Here is an 11,848-nt window from a genome sequence, read left to right on the forward strand (position 1 = left end):
CAACCAACTTTGGCGCCAAAGATGCTATTTAAAGCCAAGGATTGAAGAGCAAAGGGATTCCAATCATTCACACACATTAGGATTAGTTTAGAGTTAGTTTTAGAAAGAGAAGCTCTCACTTCTCTCTAGGATTAGGATTAGGATTAGGTTTAGTTCTTAGATCTAGGTTTTCATTCACTCTTTCTTCTACTTCTACTCTTCAACTCTTGTTGTTACATTCATCATTCTTCTATTCTTTTGTTGTAATTTCCTTTATGTTGTTCTTGTACTTTGTTGTAGATCTACTATTGTTCCTTCTCTTTTCTTTCAATTCAATTCAAGGTAATTCATAATAAATGTGTTTCTTTGGTTTTCTATTGTTGATCTCTTGCTTTTGTAGTTGTAGATTCCCTTAATTCTTGCAATTAATAATGTTTACCTTTATTGCCTCTTATGTGTTCGATAAAATGCCTCTTTTGGCTTTAGTATTGATTTTGTTCCTCTTGGGCTACGTAGAGTAATTAGTGACTCTTGAGTTATCTAATTCCTTTGTTGATTGATAATTAGAAGTTTCTAATTGATTTGAATGCGTCTAAAGCTAGTCTTTCCTTTAGGAGTTGATTAGGACTTAAGGAATCAAATTGATTCATCCACTTGACTTTCCTCCATGGTTAGAGGTTAACTAAGTGGGAGTAATGGACAATTTGTTGTCACAATTGAGGAGGATAACTAGGATAGGACTTCTAGTTCTCATATCTTGCCAAGAGCTTTGTTAATTGTTAGTTTATTTTCTTTGCCATTTATATTTCTTGTCTAAAATCTCAAAAACCCCAAAATAACTCACAACCAATAACAAGACACTTTATTGTAATTCCTAGGGAGAACGACTCGAGGTTCCAATACTTTGGTTTATAAATTTAGGGGTTTGTTTTAGTGACAAACAACTTTTGGTATGAAAGGATTATTGCTTGGTTTAGAAACTATACTTGCAATGAGAATTCATTTGTGAAATTCTAAACCATCAAAAATCTAATCATCAAAATGGCGCCGTTGCCGGAGAGTTGCAATGGTGTTACGTTATTGGTTATTGTACATATGTGAATAGTGTGAATATCTTACTTTTTTGCTTTGTTTGCTAGTTGTCGAATTTTATTTCTCTTGTTTTCTATTGGCTTTTGTTTTTATTTTCTCTTTTTATCATGAATTCTCAATTTGGCTATGAGTGTGATTACAATTATGTTGTAGGAGATGTGAATTTCAATGACAACATGCACCAAGGATGGGACAACCAAAGGTGGGAGGAGCCATATGCATATGATCAATCTTCATGGCAACAACCTCTACCAATGCATTATGAAGAAGAGCCATTCTATGATGCATACCAATCCAATGGCTATGGTGAATCTCCTTGTGACTTTCAAGAACCACCACCATATGCCTATGAGCCATATCCTCAACATAGCCCTCAACCGTACTCACAAGCCTCTTTTCACCAAATACCTCCATATGACCATGATCCTTACCCACAATGCCAACCTCCTTTTGAACCATATGAGCCATACATGGAACCATCCCAATATCACCACTTTCAAGAGCCAACTCCATACCATGACCAAGATGAACCACCTCCAATGCGTACAAATTTTCAACCACAAGATGAATTCTACCTTCCACCACAACCTCACATGGAAGAATATTCATTTCCATCGATCCAAGAGCCATGTGACCCCTATCATGATATCCAAGCATAACAAGAGTCAAGGGATCATCTCAAGGAAGCATTGGATCAATTTTAAGCAACCATGGAGCATGTTGTGCAACAAGTGGTAAAAGTGGAGAATGTTGAACCACCACACCCTAATTATGATGAACCACCTTCCTATTATGAACCCTTCCCCCAATATGATGAACCCTCCCATCCACCTCAACCTCTAATGGATGAAACCCTCGGTGTTCTTTTTCAAGGACAAGAGGAGATGACAAGGGATGTGCAACAATTTATGATCGCCTTGGATGAGGTGGTAAACCGGCTAGCATCCCAACTTTTGGACACTCAAGGAACTCCCATGGCTACATGTGGAGAATCTAAAGAGGAGCATAGCATGAAGGAGAGATTGGAAACTCCGGTGGAAAAGGAGGAATGCCACTTTGTGTTAGAACAATTGGAGGAATCTATGACTATTGAAGAAAAGGAGGAAGTGGTCGAAGACTTAGGAGATGCAGAACCTCCATGGGAACCTAGAGTTATAGAAAACTCCTCCAAGAAGATTGAAGTTGATGTTGAGGAAGGATGTGCACAACCTCCATGGCATATCCCATATGAAGACTTGGAAGGAATGGAGCAAGACTTAAGTTCCCTTGGAGATGAAGATCAAGCATCAAATCCTATTGGTGGTGAATCCTTTGAACTTGAAGAACCTTCTCCCGATGAAGAAGAGAGTAATGTGGAGGTAGATTTCTCCCAACCTCCCATTTATGATTTAAGTGATGGAGAAGAGTTAGATGAAATTGATGAACAAAGGATTAAATTTGAAAAATCTTGTGAAGAGGTGGGAATCCTTAGAAAAAGAAGGACGAGAGGTGAATACGCTTTGTCAAGATCTTTGGAAGCTTCTTTGCCTAGGTTGTCATATATTCCTTCACTTGAGTGGGTAAAACTCATTTCTATTAGCTTCATTGTCCCACTTGAGTATGGTTTGCTTGAAACAGATGGTCAACTTAGGATGATTTGTGGGATAAAGTGTAAGAGAAGAATGTTTAGTGGATGGCGTTGTAAATCAAGGCTCATTTTGGTTGATACTTCAAGGCTTAGATGCAAGGGTTGGGCTAGTGTTCAATTGAATGGGTCTAAAAGGAGAGTTTGGTATCACCTTGAGAATTCATCTTGCTTACCACCCGGATGGATTAATAATGATGATCAACTTTAAGATGGGTATAAAAATAAAGTGTAGAATCCCGAATTAGAAAAAAAAGATCAACATTGGGAGCCCCAAGCTTGTGAAGAACTCCATCAACACTTGGCTCAATCCATGAAGAATGGAGCTTATTAGAGATCTAAGCATTGGTGGGAGTTTCAAGATGAATACAAGCACAAGCCACATTGAGAGGAGCTCCCCGTAAGTCCAACTTAAGGACAATAAATAAAAGTGCTAGGTGGGAGACACCCCACCATGGTAAATTCTTTTCATTTTTCTCTTTTGTAAATATAGGTAGAACTAGTTTAATTTCATGTTTTGTTTATTTAGTTGAGTATATTTGGTAGTTTAGTATGTTAAATAAGGTTTTAGGGTGTTATGGTAGCTGTTTGGAGGTTTGGAATGCTTAGATTGGTGCAAAAACATAAAAAAAAATTTGAAAAACAGAGCACCATCCACGCGTACGCGCATTGTGCACGTACGCATGCATCTAGCGTTTTGGACCATCCACGCGAGCGCGCCATGCGTGCGTACGCGTGGATTGAAAAGTTCCACCTTCCAACCAAAAACCCGAGAGTTAGGCCTGCACTGTGCGGACATTGTGCCTTTGGCACAACCCCACTCGCGCGTACGCACACATGCCGCGTATGCACCACTCTCGGAATAATCCATCAACGCGGATGCGCGCTGTACACGTACGCATCGAACCCATTACACCATCAGCCGCGCGTGCGCGCCATGCACGCTTACGCGCGGATTTCTTTCCTTTACCACATTTTTTTTCTTCTCCTCTTTCCATTTCTTTTCTTCTCCTTTTTTTCCCCTTCTTCTACCCCTCATCCAACCTCCCAAACACCCTGGATAACCATTTATTTTAGTTAGTTAATTAGTTAGTTAGTTAGTTGATTAATTAGTTAGTTTAATTGTCATTTAGTTTTCTCTTTTTCATTGTAAGTGTTGGATTGATATTCTTGTTTACCATTAATTGCTGCTGAGTATTAAAAAGGGATGTTTTCTTAACATCACTATGTTTATAATCCTTGTTGGATTCTATTGTTGAGGTTATATTTTGCTACTTGGTTTTAAGTTCTTCATGCTTACCTTTTGAGAATACCAAGTGATGAGAATTGCCTTCGAGCTTGCAACTCTTCTTGAATTACATGATTTGGCCACAATGTGATTTGAGCCTTATTCTGTGATTGGGCAACCTCTTGATGGGTGATGTTGTGCATATACCTTAATGCATTGTGTTCATGATTATATGCATCCATATATGTTTGACTTGAATGCTTTCATGCTTCTTTAATGCTTGTTTTATCTTAAAAGTTCACTTAAAGCATCTCAAGCACACTAGGACAAGTGAAGTGTATACTTCTTTTGGTGACATAGCTTTTTATGCTAATGTGTGTTCTAAAAGGCGCCCAATTTGGAACTCACATACCTAATATTTCCTAATGTCACACTAATTCACTCACTCAATTCTAGTGATTTACCTCATTCCAACAATGTATGCTTCCCTGCTTCTGTTTTCTCATCTTATGGTGTTATATTTTTGTTTTTCATGATGGATGCACCACAAGCAATAACGGAAGCAAGATAAAGAACACGCAGTGACCAATTGATCTACCAGTTGAAGGTAGCAATCCGGAGAGTAGCCGTACCCCCTTGCTCATCTTTGAATGCACCGAGGACGGTGCAAACTTTTAAGTGTCGGGAGGTCATCCGACCGATCGGCGATTTTGGGTGACAAGTTTCTAATTCCAACACTTTTGCATTTCATTCTAGGATTTTAGGATTTTTGTTGCATTTTCTTAAATTTTGCATATATATACACAATAAGCTTAGTCAAAATAATGAAATTTTTCGAGAAAATTATCTATAGGGCACCAATTGATTTGAGTGAAAAACTTTTCATAGAACATGCTTGAATTATATATCTTGTGGATCATGTTTTTGAGCTAAGAACACAAGCAAGTGAGATTTGAGCCTAATGTTGTGGTTACATCTTATAACCACTTATTTTTCCTTCTTGTGTACATTATTCTCTTTCTATGATTGTAATCTTTGATTTGTTTGATTCTTTATGTCCATTATTTTGTGTATACATGCATTTATATGATTGAGGCCATCATTTCATTAGCTCACTTACCCATATAGCCTACCTTTTATCAACCATTGATTAGCCAACTTTGAGCCTACGCTTAACCCACTTGTTCTTAATTTAGCACATTACAAGCCTTAAAGCGAAAAACAAATAAATGTCCTTAATTTGGATCTTTGATTAGCTTAGGCTAGTGTGTATGAGTATCATTCAAGTGTGGGAAAACTTGGGACATTGGTTGAGAAAAAGGGTGTGTTTTTGTATTTTTGTTGTAAAAATTGGGAATTGAGTACATACTCATGTATTGATCAAGTATAAAACCTTATGTATTAATGCTCTTGTATATAGAAAGAAAAAAAAGTGAGAAAAACAAAAGAAAAAGAAAAGAAAAAGAAAAAAAAAACAATATGGAAAAGAAAAAAAATATATAGAAAAAGAAAGAAAAAGAAGAAAAAGAAAGAAATAAAAAGGGGACAAAATGTCCCAAAGCAAAGCTCAATAAGGATCAATGCATAAGTGTTTTGAAATGAAAAGAAAATGCATGAGTATGTTAAAAAAGTGAAAAATAGGTAGTTAGGTTAGAATTTAATTGTATAGGATGTCATAGGTTAGGTGGGAAGTTTAAGCTTATCAAAGATTCAAATTTCAAGCTCACTTGACCATATATGCATCCTACCTTGATCCTAACCCCATTACAACCTAAAGAAAAGACCTCATGATACTTGTATGCATGCATGAAATATATGTTGATTGTTAGAAGAAAAACAAATCTTGGAAAGCATGATTAGGGGAGAATTGAGTGAATCAACCCTAAACACTTGAGCGAATAGAGTGCAAACACATCCGGTGAGGGTTTGATGCTCAATTACATGTCTCCACCTATGATCATCTCTTTTCATGCAAGTTTGTAAAAATATTTAATAACTCAATTCAATTGCGGATTAGACTTGCTAGTCCCTAGCCCTTGTGCTTATATATGTATTCTTGAGGGATTGATTTATTTTGACCAGGCAATTGCATTCATTTAGATAGTGCATATAGGTAGATTGCATTTAGTTAGTTTCTATTGAAAAAATGCCATACCCTTACTTCATTTTTGGTTTAAGCATGAGGACATGCTTGGTTTAAGTGTGGGGAGGTTGATAAACCCCATATTTAGGGTTTATCTTGTATTGATTTTTGGAGATTTTAATACCTTTTACCCATATTTATTCAATGAATTAGCATGATTTTGTGATTGTCTCCTTATTTGTGCTTAAGTGTGAAAATATGCTTTTTAGGCCTTTAACTTGATGATTTTAATCTCCCTTTGATTCCACTAGATGCCTTGATGTGTTTGTTAGTGATTTCAGATTGAAAAGGCTAGAAATTGATCAAAGGAGTGAAGAGGAAAGCATGCAAAGTGGAGAAAATCATGAAAAACCAAAGAGTTGAACTCGCCCATGGACGTGCGCGCGCACCTTGCGAACTACCCCATGGACGCGTACGCGTGCTGTGCGCATACGCGTCGGTGCTGGAATATGATTTTTTAATGAAAACGTGGCCAGCAAATTCTGAAGGGTTGTGGGGCCCAATCCCAACCAACTTTGGCGCCAAAGATGCTATTTAAAGCCAAGGATTGAAGAGCAAAGGGATTCCAATCCTTCACACACATTAGGATTAGTTTAAAGTTAGTTTTAGAGAGAGAAGTTCTCACTTCTCTCTAGGATTAGGATTAGGATTAGGTTTAGTTCTTAGATCTAGGTTTTCATTCACTCTTTCTTCTACTTCTACTCTTCAATTCTTGTTGTTACATTCATCATTCTTCTATTCTTTTGTTGTAATTTCCTTTATGTTGTTCTTGTACTTTGTTGTAGATCTACTATTGTTCCTTCTCTTTTCTTTCAATTCAATTCAAGGTAATTCATAATAAATGTGTTTCTTTGGTTTTCTATTGTTGATCTCTTGCTTTTGTAGTTGTAGATTCCTTTAATCCTTGCAATTAATAATGTTTACCTTTATTGCCTCTTATGTGTTCGATAAAATGCCTCTTTTGGCTTTAGTATAGATTTTGTTCCTCTTGACCTAGGTAGAGTAATTAGTGACTCTTGAGTTATCTAATTCCATTGTTGATTGATAATTAGAAGTTGCTAATTGATTTGAATGCCTCTAAAGCTAGTCTTTCCTTTAGGAGTTAATTAGGACTTAAGGAATCAAACTGATTCATCCACTTGACTTTCCTCCATGGTTAGAGGTTAACTAAGTGGGAGTAATGGATAATTTGTTGTCACAATTGAGGATGATAACTAGGATAGGACTTCTAGTTCTCATATCTTGCCAAGAGCTTTGTTAGTTGTTAGTTTATTTTCTTTGCCATTTATATTTCTTGTCTAAAATCTCAAAAACCCCAAAATAACTCACAACCAATAACAAGACACTTTATTGTAATTCCTAGGGAAAACAACCCGAGGTTCCAATACTTCGGTTTATAAATTTGGGGGTTTGTTTTAGTGACAAACAACTTTTTGTATGAAAGGATTATTGTTTGGTTTAGAAACTATACTTGCAATGAGAATTCATTTGTGAAATTCTAAACCATCAAAAATATAATCATCAGTCCCTCACCTAATTCCGGCTTTATTAGTTGTACCCAGTCACTATCATACATTGGATCTGAATGCGATGCACGAGAAAATTCCATTTTCCAATATGGGTAGAGATTATTACAACCTAGACGGTGGTGTGAAATTTAGGATTGGCCACAGATTCAAAAACAAAGAGGTAAAGCACCCACCATGTCTCAGCACTATCGACAGTTGGACAGCAATCTCATCTGTAGTGTCATCACGGCCTTGCTACTGTCCAGCCCATCTGTCAGTATCTCTGTTCTACAAGGTGCAATTAGGCAAAGCTATCATTTCAAACCCTCGTATATAAAGGTTTAGATGGTGAAGCAAAAGGTAATTGTGCAAATATACAGTGATTGAGAAGAGTCATATAATAAGGTGTCGAAGTTGCTCCAAGCATTGCAGGGTTGTTGTCCCGAAACAATATGTGATTTCAGAGCTGTATTGTATTATGAGCTTTAATTGTTATTTCATTTTTATTTTCAGTAATTTACTTTAAGTTCATTTACTTTATTTCCAAGTCATTTAATTTTTTGTTTATGTTTCTTGATTAATCATCACTTAATTATGAATTGCCTAACTATAATAATCAATTAATTGTTTCTTGCTTAATCTGTTAATCATCGTAGAAATGCTAACCCAGTCACTGTGGTATTACTTGATGTGATTCGGTGCACTTGCCGATAAAATCATAAGAATCTTGGTAGAAACAAGGAAATCACTAAAAATATGCTCATGCATCACAACACCAAACTAAAGATCTTGCTTGTCCCCAAGCAAGAGAAAAAACTATGCATAAAGGATTCCCTTGATTGGAGTGGGTTGAAGACTTGCTCGTGGTATCTCAGTGGATGAAGTGATCAAGTGATAGTGGGGTGAACTCCAAACTATATGTTCATGTAAGGATTTCAGTGCTTATTAGTCCTTACATTTGGAAGTCTTAGAACATAGGAATTTCATTCGGATAATATTATGGAAGTCTTTTTATAGATTGTCACCTTGAAAACAACATTCTCTTTTCTTTCTCCTTTTGTGATCGTTATTTTTTTTCTTCAGCTCTTTTTGGGGTATGATGATGGCCTAAAGCGGGCTAGGAATTTTTTTCAAAATAAGATTGGCGTTGCAAGTATAGTCCCAACCCAACAATTGGCCAACAATCAAATTTAAATTAAAGGATTGTCACAATCAATACAAAATAACCGAGAGTTTTAAGTCCCGAGTCATCTTCCCTAAGAGTTGCAATGAAATGCTCCATTATTGGCTATGGAGGAAAAAAAGGGGTTTTGATTGCAAGAAAAGCAAGTCATGTAAATAGCAAGGAAGTAAATAAAAATGCAAGGAATTAAATGAAAGCAATTAAAATCAAAGGCAAGTAATCAAGGAAAAGGAAAATTCAAATGTTAGAAAACCTCTTGGCAAGGATTGAGAGCTAAGGTTACCTATCCTAGCCATTGACCACAAACACATGATGATTATAAAGAGTTAATCCTACTTAGTTAACCCTAACATGGAGGATAAGTCAAATAGGCATAGTTGATTTCAATCCACAAGTCCTAGTCAACTCTATTAATGGAAGACTTAGAGTTAGTAGAAACCAAATCAACTAACTACCCTAATATATCAATCAAGAATGGATATCAATGACTCAAGGGTCACCAAAGTTCTCAATTCCAAGCCAAGAGTGAAGAAAAACTAAACAAAAACTAAGTCAAGCATTTTTATCAAACACTTAGAGTACATGAAAATAAAAGCATATTAAATTGCAACAAAAATAAAATCTAAAGCTACCAAGTGCAAGAAATTAATAATAACAACTAAAGAAAGCAATAATGACATGGAAAAATAAATTTGCATTAAATGAAATTAAGGTCAACAAAAAGTGTTCATAACATAAAAATGACAAAATAAAGGAAATAACAAGAGAAATGAGGAAGATCAAGACAAAAGAACATGAAAACATAAAGGAAACTACATTAAAACAATAATCAAAGACTGAAATTAAAGAGAATTTAACTAAGAAAACCTAAATTCTAGAGAGTAGGGGGAGCTTCTCTCTCTAGAAAACTAAGATAAAAACATAGAAAAACCTAAAACTAAGTGCTCCCCCCTTGCCTTCTCTTGGACAAGGGTTGAAATAGCTTCAGAAATGAGTTGGATTGAGTTTTGGAGGCCCAAAATTTGCTACCAGTGAATTGCATTAATGAGGTCAAGTGCTGGTACCTGTGCGTACGCACACTTTCTATTTCTTCACTTGTGCACACGCACACTTGCTGACTCTCACTTGTGAGTATGCACGCATACTTGTGCGTGTGCACACTTGATAAAAAGCTCCAAACTCTATTTCTTCATGATTTCTCTACTTTAGCATGCTTTTTCCTCACTTCTTCAATCCATATTAGCCTTGTAAGCCTGAAAGCACTCAACAAACACATCAAGGCATCAAATGGAATTAAAGTGGATAAAAATTTAGTAAATAAAGGTTTAAAAGTATGTTTTCACTTTTGAGCACAATTTATGGAGATTTTACAAAACCAAGCTATTTCATTGAATAAGTGTAGGAAAAGTTGATAAAATTCACCCAATTAGAGCAAATAAATACCATGAAATGTGGATTTATCAGGGTACTTGACTTTGACTATAAATGCTCTATCTCAAGGTGACTTTTTAAGATGAGGTTTTAATCGACACTCCCGAACCAGTTGGTTCAAGGTATTGGGTGTTGAAGCACCCTTAAGACTTACTTACTCAAGCCTCTTTCCTTGACACAGCAACATCACAAGCACTTAATTAGGAGAATAACTCTTTGAGTCTTATTTCGTTTTCATCTTCCTAATCATTGGTGCTCAAAACCTTGGGCCTTGTCCTTTATTTTATTTTTCAATATCTTTTTCTTTTCTTACTGCTTCTTAGTTTTATAGATTTTTAAGAACCTCCATAATACTTCTCTAAACTTCATTTCATGTTTTAGAGCTCCCATTCAAGTTTTCACAAGCATGAAGCCTCATTACACAATCACACTATCATAACTTCCACTTTTCTTAATCTTACTTGTCCCAAATTCTAAAAATATTCTTCAACTTTTCCTTTCAAAAACCCTTTGTTGCATGTGCTTAAAAATAATGGAGGCAAGCAATCTCAAAAGTAGGATGAACTAAAAAGAAATCAGTCATGATTATCAACCAAAGACAAAAGCATATATAAAGAATTAAAGCTCAAAACAGAGTTACCTCCCCTTTTGTCCTTCTAAGTTATATTCTACATAGTCTCTAACATCAAAATTAGAGTGGTTGCTTGTCCTCAAGCAACAAAGAACAATAGTAGTAATAAAATTATGAATAATCATGATTATCTAGTCAAAGTCAATGAATGATTCAAGAGCTTAATCAAATGTGACAACAAAATTAAAGATTTTTTTTGTGCATGGAAAAACCAAACTTATTGTCACAATGTGCATGGTGCAAGTAAGATGCATGAAGTGGATTAGCTAAAGAAATAACTAAACTAGACTAAGATGTATGCATAAGTGTGAATGTGTACAATAGTATGCCAAGTCCCAGTAGAGTTGGTGTGTACACCAAACTTAGTACTTTACTCATTTTGGGATTTTGCTAGCTAAACCTCATTGCTTTTTTTGCATGTGAAATAGGCATGTAGGAAAATGGATGAGAATTTATCTATACATGCCACCAAAGTGAGTGTGCCTTAGCAAATATGTAAGTGCATCCATACATGCAAAAATAGAGTAGATAATCATGAGAGCCTTGCATACATAAACATATATAAACATTAAAAACAAACGAAGGCCTTGCATGCATGTGTATATATAAACACTAATAACAAATGTAGGCCTTGTATGCATGCATGTGTATAAAAACACCAAGCTTATGAGAGTCTTGTACGCATGAAAATTTAAGAAACAATTATGATGCATGCTATGGCATATTAGAGACTACAAAAAAAAAAGCTAAATGAAAACAAAAGATGCAACTACTCAGTGTGATTGTATGAAATAGAGGTGTACAAATATGAAATACTTTGCATGAAGAAAAGGTGGCAACACCAAACTTGGTGTGGTGACACCAAACATAGTGATGCACATTCAACTTAAATTTGTGCCAAGCACCCATTGAGGATAAAATCTCATGTTATTGTGTGCTAACACCAAACTTATTCCATGCAATACACATCAAGATTATTTGAACATTAAAGAAAAGAGTAAGAAAAAAAGTTACCAAAGATTGGGTTGC

Source organism: Arachis stenosperma, chromosome 6 (assembly GCF_014773155.1).
Source record: "Arachis stenosperma cultivar V10309 chromosome 6, arast.V10309.gnm1.PFL2, whole genome shotgun sequence".
NCBI lineage: Eukaryota > Viridiplantae > Streptophyta > Magnoliopsida > Fabales > Fabaceae > Arachis > Arachis stenosperma.